A 20058-nucleotide genomic window follows, 5' to 3' on the forward strand; every position below is an offset into this window, starting at 1 on the left:
GTACTGTCTCCTGGGGCTAGAACCAATGGATACTAGAAACTGTTTTTACTCATCTCAATGACTGAGTAGCACAGAAAAGAGAGGTGATGTAATATATCCTACCATGGTACCAATTCTCACTCCCTACAACAAATCGGTTCCCCATATGTTGTGAGAATTATAGATGGTCATAGAGAAAAATGTTTCTGCCTTCAACTTGTCAGCAAACGTTTAGAGGACACATAGATTATTCCTTGGGAGATTAAAAGGAATTATGTTAATAGGATGCTGCACCAACTAGTTTATGCCACAGAATGTAAGAAATTCACCTCTGCCTTGATGAAGAATATAGTCACAAGAAATGGGTATCATGTTATTTGCACACAGAGTAAGTCCATTGCTTAATATTGAGATATTAACTTCATGTATCCATAAAGACAACACACTCGACAATCTTGTTCCTTACAACTAAGCAGAAGAGAAAACGCTGCTGAGAAAATGTTTTTTTTTTCCATTTTACTCATTTCCATGGGGTAAAGCAGTCTACAAACTAACTGCCTTACAGTCATAGCCTGATGTCTTATATATTTAGCCACAAGTTAAAAGTTGATCACTTGCCACCCCTCTCCACTGCCATTTCTTTACCTAGCCTATCATGTGGCAAAATTAAACTCCTTATGGAAAGACATATCCCTCAACTGGTCATCTTTCATAAATGTGGTCACCTACAGGGTATAATCTTCCCAGTCCCATGTTCTTAATTGAAACCACTATTCCATCCCCATTTCTCCAGACACATGCATTCTCCTTCTTTTTTCCTAGGACTTATATTGTTAATAACAGCCCATTGCTGTGACTCATCTGTTTAGGGTCCCCTTTTAATCTTGCAGCTCTCTTGGGAAGCAAGTATCAGACCAAAGACTAAATAGGGGATAACAGTGAAGCCAAAATTCTAGAGGTGGAATTCCACAACTCATGCTGTTGGTCTTGATGCTTCTTTATAGCTGTCCAGTTCATCAAATGGTAGAAAGGTGACAGTGTCACATTCTTCTTCTTATTCATGTCCTGTGCATGGAACACTCAAGATTCATCAGAGAAGAAGTTCTCAACATCCCTAGTGTTGAGACCCTTTAATACAATTACTCATATTGTAGTGACCCCCTAACTATAAAAGTATTTCATTGCTACTTCATAACTGTATTTTTGATACTATCATGAATCATAATGTAAATATCTGATATGCAACCCAAAAGGGGTCGTGACCCACAGGTTGAAGACCACTGTACTAAAGAGTGCTGCTTAAACTATCTTCCATACTTTGTAAGCTCAAGTCTTATATAGCTCTTAGGTTGATCATGGGTGTGGGTGTCCATATAGGTTGTTAAATATAAAAACCTCATTTCATTTCCATGTTAATTGCCTGAGACTTAACAGCCAATAACAAGTTAATGGAAAACATCTTTGATGTCATTTCATATAGCAATGGTAACATACAATTTAATAACATTGCACCTACCATCTCAGAAAGATAGTTTTTGTGTAACTGCGGTAAAATTCCCCCAGCAAAATATCAAGCCAAAGTCAAACAATTAAGAACAAAATCACATCCACTGACTAAATGAGCAAGCAGTGGTGAAAATAAAAATACTGCCGGACTGCAAGAGAAAGGGCTGACACAAGAAGAATCAAGTTACATTGAGCAACCCAATGTGTGTAGGCAGATGAATGGGATAATCAAAATGTATATATAAGCAGTGGGAGAGGGAGTCCTTTTTTTAAATAAATGGAAGTTTGGGAGATGACTGTCAGTAAAATAGATGCTGTACAAGCATAAGGCCCTAAGTTCTGGTCTCCAGAACCCATGTAAATGCCATATCTCAAAGCTGCCTTCCATAATCTCAGCACTCAGTAGACAAGACAGGGGATCTGAGGGTTGGATTGGCTAGCTAGAGTAGTAGAAGGTGTGATCTCTGGGTTCAAAGGAAAGACCCCATATGCAAAAAGTGACTTAGTCTCTCTGGTTAGCTTTCCCCATGCATGTGCACTCATATACAAGGGCATATATACAAACATGGATGCAAAACACATACAGATGCACACACAGAGAAAGAAAATTCTATCAAAGTGTTGAATCTTTACAACTTTCTGCCAAATAATATAAACCAGTCATAGAAAGGAAAGGACCATATGAACACACTTGTAAGAGTTATCTTAAGTGATCAGTTTCACAGGAATCAATAGTAAACTTATGAACATCAAGGAGGGATACAGAGTTGGGGAATTGTTTAATGGGCATAATGATTAAGTTTTTGCAAGAGGAAAAAGTTCTGGAAATCTGTTCTACAAGAATGTAAACAGGCTTAACACTATAAAACTGTACACTTGCAAAATGGTTAAGATGGTAATTTGATAAAGCAGAGAGGAGAGAAGAAACAGAATGAACTCTTTGTACGTGTTATCCCCCTCCTTTGACAGTTCAATCTTGAAAGTGCAGTACTATCAGTCTGTGAAATTTTCCTATTCCATCTGCCCTTAATCCCTTATTAATTCCACCCACACCAGACATCATAATTCCTGAATTCTAATCCAGGCTTCTCCACTTTTTATTTATATTCTCTCTCCCTCCCCTATTCCATTCCTCCTCCCTTCAGTCCCCTTTTCTCTGGGGTGCCTGTGTGTTTCTATTGCTGTGCTGTGCATATATATATTTATCCTCCAAGGCTTGTAGACCCATCAGTTTTGGAGGGTGGAGGGTTCTCAATACTTGCCCTCCTATATAGCAGTAAGTGTTCTGGGATTACCGGGCATCACTGCCCTCAACATTTTATGTGGGTACCTAGGCAATCCTCAGGACATCACATTTGCAAGATTAGTGTGTTTAACCACTGACCTACATTTCTCTACAGTTTTACCGAGTATCTTCATAAAATTAATAACTTCTTTGAAACTCAAGCGTCCTTACTTCTAAGATGAGGATAACATATCTCTTCTCGTACAGAATTGCCAATAAACAAGTACACAGAAAACTATATATGTATACATATACACTTTCACACACACACAATGACATAACTACAAGCATCTGATGAGTGCTGGCTGGCTATTATTAATCCATCTATTATAATCAATACTGCACTTAATTATATCACATGATGTGAATGCACATGCTTTGAGTATTACTCTTTGGCCTACACAGTAATATCAGTTTCTTTAAAGGAGGACCATAAATTATTTTTCTAATAAACTTGCAAAGCAATTAAAAAGCGGTAAGCAGAGTTTTGTTAAGCTGGTGAGATACAGACATGATGAGTGTTTTGAGATTGGAAGACTGTAGGCTTAGGACTGGGACCAAAGATCCCAGCTCTGCTGCAGGCAACCTTCATGGACTTCAACAATGTCTCACTATTGTCTTCTGATAAGCAGGGAAGATACAATACATACAACTCAAGGCTGTTGTAAGAGGAAGTGTTTGAATATGCACATGGCCCTTTGAATGGTATCTGGCAAACAGCAAATATTTAGTCATTAGCTGCTAGATGCAAAATAAGTGAAATTTGATCTTAAAATAGCAAGATTCTCAGCAAAATCATTTGGCTTTTGGATCAAGGGAAAAGATTATTCTGAGATATTTTTATTTTATTTACTGAGTATTCAGAAAAACACAACTCTGCAATCTAGAATTCAGTATCTGTCAAAGCTAGGAAAGACAGCTCCTTTACTTAGTATTAGGGGTTATTTCACTGTGTTATGCCCAATGCCTAGGTTTGTGTGTTTTAGATATCATCTTTTTTTAAGATTTTTTTTATTTTTATTTTTAAATTTTAAATTTAAATTAGAAACAAGGTTGCTTCACATGTCAATTCCAGATCCCTCTTCCTTTCCCTCCCCTCCTCCCACCAACCCCACCACCACCAATATTCCCTCATTTCCCCAGGGAGGGTGAAGCCCTCCATGGGGGTGTCCATAGTCTGTCATTTCATCCAGGGCAGGGCCTAGACCCTCCCCCAAGAGTCCAGTTTAGATATCATCTTAATACTTAAGTTCTTGATAATCTCCTTGGCCACAGTATCTCTCAAAGTTCCCATCTACGTTTATGTTAATTAGCTAAGGTGTGAAATGTCTTCTACATTCTAAAGGAGAAATCTTTCAAGTAAAGCCATGATTCAGGAGCAACCAAAGAAGGAGTTTATCTCCCACAGGTTCCATGGGGATGGACAAACTGGAGCCAGCATTACTGCAGTCAATGCTCACCCATGCACTCCAATTCCTAGATCTTCTTCCATTGAAAACAGGCCCTTCCCCGGCCCTGCCTAGTCTGCAGCACATCTGCAGCTGATTCTGATGCCTTCAAAATTGTTAACTGAGAGGAAGGCCGGTTTAAACACAGCGTTAATGTTCAGTTTTCCAGGCAAAAATGGAAACAAAATGACAGCACAGTACAAAGTCCTTTAAATGTAGAGTTAAGATATAAACACACTTTTATGTGCATTCATCTCAGTGTTGTAGTACAAATCTCTATTCACCATCTCTCTGAATTTAAGAGCAGCATTTTTAGACCAACAACCAGATGTTTCAAAATAGCCTACTGTGAATGTTTCCTCTCTGCATTTATAAATAGCACCCTGACCTCTTTTCCAACTGAATTCAAGAGCTTCCTCTTGATTCTGTGATTCTTAAAGTCTCTTGTTCTTACCAAAAGACAAGGACTTCAACTGTCTCTGAACTTATATGCCCCTTTGTTTACATTTATTCCTTCAATAAATATTTAAGGAACATTGCTCTCTCCAAGAGAATAGTGGGAAATATTTCCAGTTCAAGATAACAGTACTCCTTATCTCACTCTTGAACAGTGTCAAGGGCTACAGAGTGAAGATACAATGTCTTCCCTCCAATAGTTTAAAAAAAGACCAGGCTTAGACAGGACAATAAGCAAAGGAAATGACATGGGTATAAACAGTCAGCCCTGAGACAAACTGCTCAGTGCAAGTGAAGAAGGACTAGGGGGACAGAACATCACCCTCAGAAGAGTGTGACTACGAAAAACAACACTTAATTGAAAGCAATGGGAAAACCTCAAATTGTATGACCTTGACTTTAAAAACAATGGGGGACTCCAAAAGTGTCCCATCACTTTTAGAGGAGTATCATTAAAGACTGCAGCCAGTCAGAGCTTTCCAAATGCTTCCATCAGAGTAAGGGCTACTGAACAGGGAGGGTTTCAGGAGGAAAGGCCACAGGTGGAGACACCAGCACCTGAAAGTAGACCAAAGGCCGTGAGGGAGGTGCCTCGAGAGAAGATAAACATCAGGCAGCAGCAACAAGGCAAAGCAGGTGCAGTGGATCTAGACTTCAACAAGGAGTTATGTCAAAATGGCAGGTGTTGTGCATCAGCCAAAGATCTGGTAGTGAAGAGTCTGCACTTCTTCAGAACGCGGTGAAAGGCTCCGCACAGCCCTCTGACCATCTCACCCTGTAATCCAAGTCACCCGACAACCAGGAAATGGCCAGTGAGCCTTGCTCAGCTACACAGTACAGCCAGTGGTGGGTTTTTTGCTTGTTATTTTTTGTTTTGCATTCTGTATTTTGAGAACCTTTAGGAAAGGTAAGCCACTTGAACAACCCATCTCAGATTATTCCCTCAACTATGCATACATATATGTACATGAGTCAGAAAAAATTCTCTCCACCTCTCACAAATATCTCTCAGCAAACTGCCTTCCTTGCCTATATCAGTGTATCTTTGTTCTCATTTGAGCATGGATAGACAGAAAAGTCTGCTATGCTGGGTCAAACTTCAAGAAAATGTCTACACAGACAGAACAATTAGACAAGACTACCATTGCTATTTCACTCAAGAAAACAAAAATAAATGAACCACATGACTTCACTACTATTGCATATTAGATATGGCTGACTTTTTATCTACATTTATTTATCCTATGTGTGTATGTACATATGTATGTACATGTAGGGCGGTAACATGGCATTTGTAAGGCAGATAGGACACAACTTGCTAGAGTTAGTTCTCTCCTTCCACCATGAGGCCCTGGGTTTTGGGGATCAAACTCATGCCAATAGGCTTGATAGAAAGCATCTTTACTGGCTAAGTCATCCAGCCAGGCCCTGACAAGAATGTTTTTGAAATCTGAAATAATCAACTCTACGGTAGAAACGATTTAAGATGGCATCCCATACCTCTACTTTTGTATTCACCATGTTTGGTTAAAGTTAAGACATAATTCCAGCACCAATAAGAGTTAATCCACTTGATGAGTGTTTAACAAAGAATCCAAAACACCCCCACTGTCTAGCATGTGCAAAAGCAAAGCCTGATAAGTGAATCAATAAACAAATCTGAAGGGGGTGGGACATGTGACAACAGAAGCTATTAAAGAATGGCTGTCATTCTAAAGAATGAATTCAAATTCATACTTTGAATTTTATGGTCACTTTCACCACACTGAGTTAGTTGCAAGGCAGTGCGTGAGAAAGTAACAAAACACAAGACAAAGTCTCCTTCTTGGACCTCATGAAGTCTATAACCCAGAATCCGTGGAAGCAGGCTTTGAAAGCTGTAGTTCATTATAACCTGAGTTCAATTTAACCATAGTAACTAAAGCAGTTGAATCTGCAAAGCATTCATTGAGTGCCCCTGAGTCTCATAGCCGAGAACTTGAGATGTCAGGAAAACAAGAATTTATTTTGAAGTGGACCATCAGCCTCTCCTTTCACAGACAACCCATAAAACTCATCTGACAGGCAAAGGAGAGGAAGGAAAAAATACAGGACAGCAGATCCACATAAATCCATTTTAACAAGCAGTTTGACTTACCCTCTAGGTACATTTTATTTGAAAAAAAAAAAAACTTTGACTCTGACACATCAAGTCAATATACCACCCTCCTGGTGTGAAGAACCACCGTAAATGTGGGTTCAATCACTTCCTGGATGGGAGCCAAGGGATATTTCCATTTTAGGATGTAGCCTACTTGTACGACCCACTTTTTTTTCTCTTTTAAAACACTGTTAAATGGTGGAATACCAAATGCCTTTGCCCACATTTCTCTTGTACTCGCATAAAAATAAAAACCAATCATACAGATATTCCTTTTCTTTAAAAACGTATTGCTCCCATAGCTATCTCCCACTTGCATACAGGCAATTCTCCATACACTTCTGGTGCAGGGCGCTTAAGTGAGGAGAATCAATACCGGGATTTTAAGTGCAAAGCTATTATTGGTAATAACAATGACATCTGATTAAATATACTTTTAAAAATAGCGTATTTCAATACTTAAAAAAAGTATATTCCACTAAGCTTCCTATACTTCAAGGACAAACTTGGTATCGCTCTACCAATTTACAAGAGCCTGAGACAGTTTTCCACATAGCGTGGCTTATCACTTCTTTCGTATTTTCCCTCTAATTACCAAAGGTTCACAAGATAATTCCACAAACCTTCTTCCTAACCAAAGTAACCCCAGATCGCCACAAAGAAATCCAAGACTGATTTAAAAAGTAAGACAGAATAAAGTAAAATAAAACTTACTTTAATTAATAGATGGACACCAATTCTCCCACGAGAACTGCTTCCCACACTGAAGAAGAAAGAGCTGCCCGATAAATGCACTCTGGAGAGGTCCCCGGGTGCAGTGCTGGGTTCAGGCAGGTGGAGGCCGAATGATTGTAATTAAAGTTAATTAACAGGGCTGCTGTCTTAAGTGTGTAACCAGCAGGGTGCGGGGGAGCACGGAGCCCCAAGTCATTACCTCTACCGAGAAAATAACTCGGTGCCTGGAACTCGCCCAGGCTGCATTGGGGGGGGGGGGGGAGGCCGAGTCCGGTGGACTGGATTGTCACCCGGGCGGGTCAAATCCCAGAGGCAAATCCCAGCCTCCAGATCACTTACCGGCTCTGGCTTCTTTTCCGACGCCCACTCGCGGGAGCGCAACCCGAGCGGCACAATCCAGAGCCCGAGCACTGTGCGAGCCCCGAAGCGCGGCGTGCCGAGCCTTCCTCGCACCCGGGACTGTACAGCGGTCAGCCCACCCCGGGGACTCGCCTCGCGCGCCGCCGCCGAGCCCGGGCAGGGCAGCGCCCGCTGATCCCCGTGGGGCGCTCTCACCGGCGGGCGGACACCGCGCCGCACCTGGAGGCGGGAGCGCGGCTGGGCTCGGCGAGCGCGCAACCCCGGAAGCCGCGCCCGCCGGGGCCGCCCAGGTGCTCGGCGCCGCGCTCGGGTGCTTCCTCCCGGGCCCTGGGGGCGGGGATCCGCGGCCGGCGGGGGCGGCCCGAGCTCAGCGACGGGGGCGGCGGGGCAGGCCGTCCCGGTTCCGCAGCATTGCTGCGCGGCTGAGTCAGCCTCCCGCCGCTCGACCGCGCCTGCCACCCAGGCCACCTGGAGCGTGTCCGCCCAGTGGGGGGAGGGGGCAGGGGAGGGCGCTTCTAGGGGCGTGGGATCCGATCTGTCACCCTCCCGCAGGGACCCTCGCCTGGCTCCTATGGTCCGGGAGCGCTGACCTGGGCTGGTGATCGAAGGGGCGGAACCTTGTTGCGGCCTCTGATTGCAGAAGCTAACTCCACCGAGAACTTTCTCTGTTGCCTCAGCGTTTCCCAAACTTCACACTCATCTAAGACACCGGTTTTTCCAGGTTCAGGGAATCAGTGTATTTACCAACCCTGTAGGATTCTCCCGAATCTCCCCTGTGGCCAGATACTAAGATCTCCTTTTCTGGATGAATCTGAGGAAGCAGCCTAAAGTCAGTGTCCAGAGGATCCCATACTCCCTGGGTAACTAGGTTCAGACCTTGAGGTTGTGAGAGTCTGCAAGCACTTTCTCTTCTTTGAGCCAGTCCTTGCCTGATCTTGGTGATAAGATGTAAAGAGAGGATTCCAGAAACCTACCTGACAGCGAGTAGGCTTACCCCTAGCCTGCTTCATTCTACTGTTTGGGGCTTTTGTGTTTGTTTGTTTTTCATAGATTACCTACCTGAATTTCTCTCTCCCTTAAAACATGAAAGTACTTATCTTTGCGCTCTATCTGTTGACGAAGGGGAAGCAATTACATGAAGTACAGACCTTATTATGAAAATAAGATAATGGGTGACTCTCACAGAGTGGAGCCCAGACCTTGTTGGTCTTGAGACTTGTGAGGGCAGTTCCCCTGACACATGGAGACCCCAGAGCTTCAGTTTCTTTTGCACTAAATTTTTCAAAGAAGGCCCCATTTCGTAGGCAAACTTCCTTTACTTTGGCCAAAGCCTGGAGAATTATTTTGTTTGGTTGGTTTTTGCTCTTGTTTTCCACGGTGTTTAGAACAGATTTTCTTTATTTGGCTCTTTTCTGGATTCATCCTTCATCCTATATTCTTGGCATCTTTTCCTTTCTTTCCCAACAGTTCTTACGTATTTTTCCCCTAATCTTCATTAACCTTCTTAAATCCTTCTCTGAATAAGACAGGTTATAAATATACAAGTGTTCTTACATCAGTTACTGTGTCTCATGAGGTCAACCTTAACCTGTTCTCAATTTACTTTCCCGTGTTGTTTTATAAAATAGTTGGGGTTTGGGGTCTCCTTACAATATCTTAGTTCCTTGATTTTGTTATTTACTTATTTGGAGTTTTCTGAAACTGGTCTGTCTGGTAATATGAGAACAGAACACTGAAGATACAGTGATAAACAACTACAAAACAATCTCTGGAAGCTACCCTTTCCCAGGGGAAGGAATTCAGTGTTGCAAGGTGCTCCAGTGATTTCATAGCAGCAGTGACAAATAAAACTCCACTCCACCACTGATGGCTTCTAAGTCCTAAGCCTGTCTGATGAATTCTCATATAGGGAGGGAAAGGAAAGATGGCACAGGAAAGATGGTAAAAGCTGCCTTTTATTAATTGCTTGTTAATCACCAGTCTCTAGCCAAATACCTGATACATATTTTATATGCATGCCACAACTCTGAGTTGAAATAATTCTTGCAGTTTTATAAATACAGACTTAATCGAAGCTGAAAGAGGCTAAGTAGCAGAGAGCAGATAAATTGAGCACATCTAGGCTGTATTAGCACTACATAAATTATTTAAGTGAGGCATTAAGAGGACAAAGTAGTCAAAGAAATTGACTTTCTATAAGAATTAAGATATGGAGATCTGTTGACTGCCAAGGTCTTAAACTATATGTACATTCCCAGTGTTTTCCATTGAGGTTGGAACTATTCCAAGGTGACCTGTCCCTACCCCTACTTCCTAGGTTTTTTTATACCAGAGGGAATGGAACTGCTTAACCTGTTCTTCCCTCTGCCTTTGTTGCTCTGGTCCTTTTTACCCTTATTGCACTGGCATGAAAGAGGCGATGAATGGAAACTCCCCTCCTGCCTAGCTCTCTTCTTTCTCTTTCCTTCTCAGTGTTCCCCTTATCTTACCTCAGAGCATCACTATCATACACAGACCACATGCATGAAAGCTGATGCACCATGCACTTTACTTGTAGGAGCTCATGGAATGATGTCAGCAGCTCTTTGAAGAAAGAGGAAATAGTGGTGTTATCCACAAATAAGAAGCCTGAAGAAAATGGGAGGTGAGTCACTCATGCAATCATATAGGACTATGAGGTGGGGGATAGTTCCAGGCCAGTCTTCTCCAGGAATTGTCTCAGGTGAAGACAATGGGGCTGGGCCTAAAGAGGATGGAGCTGAATGTACCACATGGGCTGAAGCAGTTTGAGTACATTCTCCTAACATTTGGTCCCTGGTTTCTCCATCAGTAAAAACAATATCTATTGGAACACAGTTTCCTTACTCATCTAAGGAAACTAGGAAATAGTAACTCAACTGTGATCAGAAGGGATAAACCAAATAAACCCTTTCTTCCCCAAGTTGTGTTTGGTCACAAGTGATTCTCAGACTGGGCAAACACCATGTCATGCCGAGTTACAACTTTTTTTTGGATTTCCTATATAAGAAAGATCACGCAATATTGTTGTTCTGCAAGTAGATTACTTACTCCATATCTTCCAGCAGTTCAAGGTCACTCTGGAAAACATACTAAGGTGCTGTTCTAATTGACTTTCCACTGCTGTGATAAAGATGATGATCAACGATCTAACACCTCACAACACCATACTGCTAACTGGGGTCCAACTATTTTACATATGAGGCTGCATCTTTCCAGCCTCTCCAGCACATCTTCACTTGTCCTCAGAAGTCAGAGTGTGTCATACAGAGTAGTTTTTTTGCCCAACCAACATGTTCAGTGCAATGAGTCACTGATCTGGTTCCATGGCCTCTGGTTTCTGGTACACCATCATCACTGGATCCTTACTGAAACTTGACTTGGATCTCCTGCAGCCAACCAGAGTCATGGAGATCCTGGAGGTATTGTTCCACAGGACCAGTCCCTTCAGGAGCTCCCGCAGAATAGATTTTAGGCTGGGCCAACCTTAGGCCCAGTTGCAAATCTGGGCGGTAGCTGATCTGACCAGACCTCTGGGGCCACCCTCCTGAGGCAAGGAGTGGAGCCAGCTCCCTGACCAGTACCAATGCCATCAGAGTCAGCTCCCCTTTGCCCATGGTGATGGGTGAGGCCAGCTCTTATGAGTGCTGGGGACCAGCAGTTCCATGAGGGTGGGTGCAGCATACAGCAGTTAGCAGGGGCCAGCTATCCTAGGGCCAATGAAGGTTATGACCTGCTCAACATGACACTGTGATTCTATCAAGCATGGCCCCCAAGATTCTATGAAGTGACAAAGGCCACAGACATCAACATAAACCCCAGCTGCAGCAGAACCACTGACCCAGACATGGTTCATGGCAGCAGCCTGGGCCCAGACACCATGCTGGCTCCTGGTGGGATATTTATGATTTTTGATCCAGGTGTTTTGCCATTCCAACTTTTTTATCCTTCTTAGTTGGGCTGAAAATAGGTTCTGTCATTATGTCCTTTTCAGTATTTTAGAAACTGAAAGTTATCTAAGCTAAGAATGCACAATCTGTAAATAACAGAACGAGGATTCAAAGACATGTGATATGGATTCAGCCTGTGCCTTGCGCATTACATTTTGTGACGATACAGAAAGTGTGGTGATATATTGTTTATGATCTAAGAAAGTTTGCCTGAGGATCAGAATGCAAAGCTAGCCACAGCCACACAGGCTAGGCAGTGGTGATACACACCTTTAATCCCAGAAGCCACAGTAGTTAGCCATAGAAGCTGGACAGGGGTGGGGTACACTTCTTTAATACCTGCACTAGAGAGGAGTACAAGACAGGAAACTCAGAGTCTCAGTCTGTATTCAGACTGCAGTCTCACTGAGGACACAATCACCCCAGCCTTGGTAGAGGTGAGAACTCTCTAGTGGCTGGCTGCTTTGCTTTTCTGATCTTCAGCTTGAACCCCAATAACTGTCTCTGGGTTTTTATTATTCGTGCTTCAAGAAAGTTCTTATAGAAGTATGCAGCCATAAAGAAAAGTAAAGCCATGATGTCTGCAGGAAAATGAGAAGAACTGGAAATTTTGAAGAGGGGTTATAAGGAAAATGAAAGAAGATGACAGAATAAATGTGACACATAAACTGAAAAGAAGTTCCTGGGGGAAAGGAAGCAGGGTGGGGCAGAGCTAGAGAGGGGAGCAATAGGAGATGATGAACCACAGCAAACTATGCATTGAAACACCCTAATGACACCCACTGATGTATATGCTAATTTTAAAAACTTAAATAGTTTGACCCCACAGACTTCTTTTCTGTGGCTAATATTTTCTTGAACAAATGATCTGCTTGGTGCTGAGTCATAGGCAGTATTCTCTCATGATTCTCCCTGTAGCTTTTATTAAGTGGAAAATCCTTGTCAGTTAACTGTGCAGTTTGGCTGCACAGACACTCCTCTTCTCACCGTTCATAATTCCTGAAGTACCCATCATCGGATCTTAGGTAAATGTTTGCTTTATTAACTTGAAATACTTTGACACCTTAACTAGACTCCTTATGGCCCTTAGTAATTGTAAGAAAGTTGCTTTGACAGTGTCATTTAACTCCTCACCACAAGAAAACAGTACCAAAGGGGTACCGACCACAAGAGTAGTGGAAGCGGCAGAAATTGTTCAAATAATTCAAATATGGTATTGTGGAAACAACATATTTTAAAGAAACCCATTAAATATTATCAAGAGGCTGGGTAATAAATGTTTACCCAGAAACACTTTAAAACTCATTTAGACACAAGAGCTGAGAGTTTTATACTGATGTACATATATTTATACTCTCCTGCTTATGAAACAGGACTCCATCTCAAAATGGATTGCTGTTGGCCAGGCAACAATCATAATGGAATTGCTATTGCTTATGTCCCAATGAACTAAACCGTAGATAACTATATTGTCAGCACTTCCTGAGAATTATTTACACCTACAGTTCTACTTATATGGAGCTTGTCAGTTAAGAAATTTTCAGGCAGTTTACAGTGGGTTTCAACAGAAAACAAGGAACAGGACAGTGAGATATTGCTAAACATATATGTCTATACAACTTGAAAAGAAGTTTTCCTATATATAGTAAAAAGATTAAATAAGTGTTAAAACTACATGTCATGGTTTAGGACAGTAATTTTTTTTCTGAGAGATAGGAAAAAAGACATTTTAAAATTGCCCACATGCTCTGCGTTTTAATTGCTACCAAAAATAAATCTGACTTTACTGTTCTCTGGTATAACATCTCGTCCTTTTTTTTTTAAAGATTTATTTATTTATTATGAATACAACATATCCTGGCTCCACATCTGTCTGCATGCCAGAAGAGGACACCAGATTTCATTATAAATGGTTGTGAGCCACCATGTGGTTGCTGGGAATTGAACTCAGGACCTCTGGAAGAGCGGTCAGTGCTCTTAACCTCTGAGCCATCTCTCCAGCCCCCTCTGGTATAGCATCTCTTAAGAAAAATCATTACAAAGAGAAGTTTCACAAAACCTAACTGTTGCCACAAGGATTTGTAGATGAGATACATCCACTGGTCAGACAATTATTACATCATTTTGATATGGCAGTTCTTTTCTCTTTTTTTATTGTTGAATTTAATAGATAACTTTTTTTAATTTAGTCTTCTGTACTACAGCGTGGAAGCACTGTTTGGCTCCATTTTCCCCTCTTTTTGCTAATCCATATACTTATAAAAAGCTTTGAAAGCGTTAAATAATGCAGATTTTTAGCAAAACCAAAGATAAGGGTTATGACACAAAGTCCATGGCTAGAAATAGACTCCTTACGAAGCAATGAAACTCTCACATTACCAGTGTAAGCAGTAATGAAATGCAAGAGAAGGACTGATAAGAGAGTGAACCACAAGACATCATAAATGAAGACTGAGGTCACAAAATAGACACCTGGTGGTATGGAGAAAGCAGGAAGTCCACAGTATGGCCCCAGAGTTCACCAAATTATAATCGGTTCCAAAATGGAGCTTTACACTAAAAATATAGGCTTTTTTAAACTTCTCTTGAACAATCAAAAGGCCTGCTGACCTTGCTTTAGGACAAAGCCAGTCTACATTGCAAAGCTGGCTGTTCTTACTCAGTCAGGACAGTGTTTCTTTTGCTGTTTTCTCCACAATGGTTGTTCCTCTCTGAGTTGATGACTCAGGAGCCATGGCAATTGCAAATGTGATTTTTTTTCCCCTGAAATTATCAGTGAAAGATAAGCTTCCCTTAAGGTAAGCTTGAGGATTTCTAAAGTAGAAATCTTAGAAAAACACAGTCCAGATGATAATTTTAATACCAATCATTTTATCATAAGCAGCAGTACAATTCATCTACTTCAGCTATTATTGAGTCTTAAGACAAATCACACAGTAAATATTTTCAACATTCAACTTATTTTAATAGATATTTTGGGATGTGAGGGACCCCAAATGCAGAGCCTAAGAAAGTAGACAATCTTTATTATACTCTTGGCCCCTACAATGCAATTGTAGAGGCAGAGAGTACCCAAATAATAATATTTAACATGTATACAAGTGTGTGTATGGCATTCATATGTACTGTGTATATGCAAATATGGCACATATGCTATGTATATAACATATATTAATAAATAATTATGATACTTCTTCCACAGTATGTTCATGTATACATATTGATGTTTCATTTGTAAAATATACATGCATTGTGATGCTTGAAACATATGAATTGTTGGTAACTCATCTCTAAAGTGTAAAATAGTCATTCGTTGTGTCTAGTTTAAATTATTAAATTTGAGTTAGAAACAGAAAAAAATGCTTCTCTGCTACCCCCAGTCTGGTGTGCTCATGTGGTAGGAGATTATAACCTTCCTGCCCCCACCACCCACCCATGGCACACTGTCTGTCCAGTGATGGGGGTAATTTATCTGATGTACTTGGAAGGAGGCATGGGCCTCAGGGGCCCTGCTCCTTCATCCCTGCTTTCTCTTTGTGTGGGCCTCCATTCAAGAATAAGAGTTCTGTACAGTTCTTCCCAGCTGAGAAACCCTGGGAAATCTCAGTCTGTTCACAATTTCCCAAATCTGGCATGTCTAAAATAATAAAAGTAGTATTTGTCATCATGTTGCCTGATCCCTTTCAATCTGCCCATTCATTTCAAACCAAATTCCCGATTTATGGTATTGGAACAAATAATATTTTTTTGCTAGAGAATAATCAGGAAAGGGAACAGTTTTGATTGGTAACTCAAAAAAGTCTTTTTTTAAACAAGTGACATTTAAGCTGAGAAATGAAGGAGTGGGTGTGAGATTTGTACAGTGCATGCATGGAGGAGGCAGAGGCATGTTTCAGGCAAAGAAGCACATTTCAAAAACCTTAGAGGGAGGAAAGGAGAAACCTTTCAGGAACTGAAAAAAAGTCTCTCCCAGTGACATAGCTAATACAAAATAGAGCAAGTTGGAAGAACAGGTTCTTGCAGGCCAATACAGGGTGTGAGATTTTATAAGAAGAAAATGGAAAGTTATTGGAGGGCTTTAAAAGGGAAAAACGTAGTTGCTTTAATTTCTGTATTTTATATAACTTTCAATTCCTGATAGAAAGCATTTTAGCTAGATGAATTTCAGTACATGGAGGTTTGTTTCAGGCAGTTTTTCTCACTAGGCTGAGAGTTGCTTGTCTAGGCTGACTGATCATCTGTCCCTGCCTCTGCCTCCCCAGCAATGGAATTAGAAGCATGCTCACCTTTTTTTTTCTCTTAAAGGTAGCTTCTGGGAATTCAATAATTTAGGTACTCATGTTTGTAGAGCAAACACTTTACAGACTGTGCCATCTCCCAGGCCCAACATGGAGGCTTGACTGCAAATGCAGTAAAGCTACAACATAGACATGAGTCCATGGGATATTTCATGTGTGCAGAAGAAGCCCAAGGTCTATACAGAAATGGAAGGTCATTTGTGAATTTCCAGGTCATACCTTAGAAACAAGGTTTATGTATAAAAAGTCAGCAGCCCTTCAGCTTTCTAAAAAAATATTTTCTATTTGATACCTCTGTAGAGATTCCAGTCGTGTATACTTCCAGTTTCTCCAACGGAAGTCTAATAAATATTTATGTGTTTTATTAAGCCTGAGATGCTCTTTTGGCATGTGTTATAGAAATAAATTCAACTGCCATCCCCACACCTAGTCCATAAAGTTAGTTTAAAAGACAAAACAAAAAAAAAAAAACAAAATAAAAACAAAACGGCTAGAAATGGAAGTTTTGGTTGATCTGAGAATAGAGATACTAATTCGGTTAATTTCTTTTTAACTAAGAATTCCAGAAATTGGCACATGAGTTTTAAAGTTCTTCAGTCTCCGGTTTAGTCCATCCGTTGCTGTTGCTCATACTTGTGCTTTTACTTTAGTAACAGATACCCATCCCATGTAAGAGCATTTTTCTATGGTGCCACTGCCGTGTGAGAGAAGCCTCTGCCACACTGTCTCAAGTCATCTAACAGCAGGTACAGACCTTCAAAGGCCTAACTCAAAAGCTTGCATTTCCTTCTCTCCACATGGTTTCCGTAGCATCTGGTGTGATGGTTTTGTATTTTTTCCTGTGGAAATGCTCACACACACCCCCACTACTGTAGTTTCAGTCTGGTTTAGCAATCAAAACACATCTTCCCAGAAGGTTTTGCAAGTCTTTTAAGAACACCATGGTAGCCATGCATGATCGAGCTGTTCTTTCTTCTACCCAAGTATTCACTGAGGTGTCAATGCAAGAATTTTCCCAATGCAGTTTCCAGTGCATCAGAAAGAGAGATTTTTTTTTTCATTGATATCCCTAAGGGGGAGGGGGACAGCAAAATGAAGTGGCATTGGAACTAGTTCCTTCTTTCTGTGCTCTGGATAAAGACAATTTTTATTAAGCAATATATATTTTGGTTTTTCAAGACAGGGTTTCTCTGTATTGTTTTGAAGCCTGTCCTGGAACTCACTCTGTAGACCAGGCTGGCCTCGATCTCACAGAGATCTGCCTGCCTCTGTCTCCTGAGTGCTAGGATCAAAGGCGTGTGACACAAATGCCGGTCTCTAAGCAATATATTTAAAAACCACTGGTTTAATTCATCAGATCATCTTCATGAAGTACATGGGACACCTTGCCAATAAGGAGCAGGGCATCTCGAATGTCACCAAATGGGCAGGTACTTTATCAGTATTTTATCCAGTCCCACTTCCAATTTGCTTTTGAACTTAACCCTGCCGCTGCTTAGGATATATGGGTCTCCCTGACTTTCCATTTTGTGTCCATGATGAAAATAACCTAACCTATGTGATAGAAATATTTAATATGAACTAGCATACAGGAGCAGCATCAGTCAATTGTGCATGAGACTCATTGATCCTCTCTCAGTGCATTTTCTCACAAGGCTGCCAAGCGGCTGAAGCCAGACATAAGATAATGAGTAAGATGGGAAGGGCAACACATTTCCATTCCTCTGCTCAGTTCAAGGAGGGACTGAGAAACAAGGCAATGTTTTGGGTTGTAATTCTTTGGTACTCTCACTCTCAACTCTCCACTCCATCTCCCCACACACACCCTTTAACTCCACCTGGGTATGTTAGGAAGACTCAGTCAGCAGCTATCACCAGGTCTTTTAAGCCCTTTTAAATGTTCTTTGTTTAATAAATCCACTGTCTCCAGAGCTCTTCTCAAGCTTCTCTCACATTTCCCACAGCCCTTGAAAAGTTATACGTATGCAAGTGGTTTTAGCATGAATTATCTCTGGTCTTGTTAAAAAAACAAGGAGTCAGCTAGCAGGGGTGAAAGCTAAAGGACCAGAGAATCAGATTGACCAGCCACTAGAGGAATTACCTCTACCAACTCTCAGACCAAATGGGTGATCCTGTCCCCAAGAATCCTCAGACTGCCTCTGAGCTCCTGTCTCCTCCTGCCTTATATTTCTCTCTCCACCCAGCCATATCACTCCTGTCACCACCTCCCTAGTGCTCAGATTAAAGGCATGTGATCCCAAGTGCTGCAATCACTTTTGTGGGAGCTCTGTTTCTGTTTTAGACAGATTTAATCTTGCAGATCTCAGGTGACCTGGAACTCACAGAGATCCATCTGCCTCTGTCCCCTGAGTACTGAGATTAAAGGTGTGTGCCACCACTGCCTAATTAGTGGCTTAGTTTTGCACTAAAGCATAAACAAAATATCACCACAACTGGTATTTACTTTAGGGGTATAAACTGTCTTACTTACTTTCTTTGAAGTTAAGATTGAAACTACCTATAGACTTCATAGATCACATGATTAAGAATAGCAAATAAAGCTGGGGCATTGGTGGTGCATGCCTTTAATCCCAGGAGAGGCAGGCGGATCTCCTTGAGTTCGAGGCCAGCCTAGTCTACAGAGCGAGTTCCAGGATAACCTCCAAAACAATACAGGGGAAACCCTGTCTCAAAAAAACAAAATAATAATAATAATAATAATTATGATGATGACAAGAATAACAAATAAGATCTGTTGCAAAATATTTATTTAACTATGCAAATATGTGTTGAATTTGTTTAGCTGTACAAAGATGTTGTATTTGTTTATGTTGCACAATATTTGTCTAACTATGTAAAGATGCATTGCATTTGTTTAATTATGTAAAGATGTGTTAATGTTTTATCTTGACTTCCTGGGGCACCTGATTGGTCTAATAAAAAGTTTAATGGAGAATAGTGAGGGAGGAGGTATAGGTGGGACTTCTGGGCAGGGAGAGTAAGTAGGAGGAGGAATTTAGGCTGTGGGGAGTAGGAAAAGGAGACAATAGGGAGACAACAGGGTCCAGTCAGTTAACATGGAAGAAGCAGGAAAGTAGGACATACAGAATGAAGGAACAGTAAAAAGCCCCAAGCAAAATGTAGATGAATAGAAACAGGTTAAATTAAGTTAAACATGCCAGTGGGACAAGACTAACCTAAGACCCACTATTCATAAACATAAGTTTCTGTGTCTATTTGGTAGCTGGTTGGCAACCCTAAAAAACTGCTAACTACAAAAATCTTTTAGCCAAATGTACTATTTCGTGTATGTGAATTAGAATAGCAACATAGCATTCTGCCAAGATGGAAGTGTTTCATTAATGTAGGAGTATGTGCAAACACGTTCTTGTAGGACATCTTATTTCCTAAAGTCTACCCAGTTCCAAACCTAGTAGACAAACTATTTCTTTAACCTCAGCTTAGGGGTTGCACTGTATGGTTGATATAATTTTCTACCTGGTGATTCCTAAAGCTACAAGAGTTTAAATAGCTTTTGCAAAGTCATCTGAGTTGTAAATAGTGGAGCTCCAACTGAAGATGAACAGCATAGTGAATACAGAAGCTAGTTCACTGTAATTACTGCATCAGCTTATCTTCCCATAGATAGACTGTTATTAGCTTAACTAGTGACTGGAACTGGCTATTAAATTTTTTTTGCATCTATTACTAATGTTTCCCAGATAACAGACTTTAACAGCAACTTTGATCTCTTTTATTGATAGACATCTTCTGCTGAATGAGACCTGTCCTGTGTACAGGCCAATACATGACTATAATTTTCTTATTAACTAATATGAAACAATGACAAAAGTCTTCAAAGTATTCCGGTCTTCAAAGAATT

The 20058-nt window shown here is 41.0% G+C and overlaps 1 protein-coding gene across 8 annotated transcripts in view; it reads right to left on the reverse strand.

Moving 5' to 3' along the window:
• The window catches only part of Arap2 (ArfGAP with RhoGAP domain, ankyrin repeat and PH domain 2), a 163565-nt gene extending 155445 nt beyond the window's left edge, over nt 1-8120 (reverse strand). For 4 of the 8 annotated variants that reach the window (XM_005074391.4, XM_040747092.1, XM_040747090.1 and 1 more), the window contains exon 1: nt 7889-8120. The gene's annotated coding sequence lies outside the window, so the exon portion shown is untranslated. Of the gene's footprint in view, nt 1-7528; nt 7724-7888 lie in introns of those variants that run through there. The other 4 variants (XM_040747091.1, XM_040747093.1, XM_040747088.1 and 1 more) reach the window with 2 other exon arrangements.
• Nucleotides 8121-20058: the final 11938 nt, after the last annotated feature.

Source organism: Mesocricetus auratus, unplaced genomic scaffold (assembly GCF_017639785.1).
Source record: "Mesocricetus auratus isolate SY011 unplaced genomic scaffold, BCM_Maur_2.0 Super-Scaffold_100006, whole genome shotgun sequence".
NCBI lineage: Eukaryota > Metazoa > Chordata > Mammalia > Rodentia > Cricetidae > Mesocricetus > Mesocricetus auratus.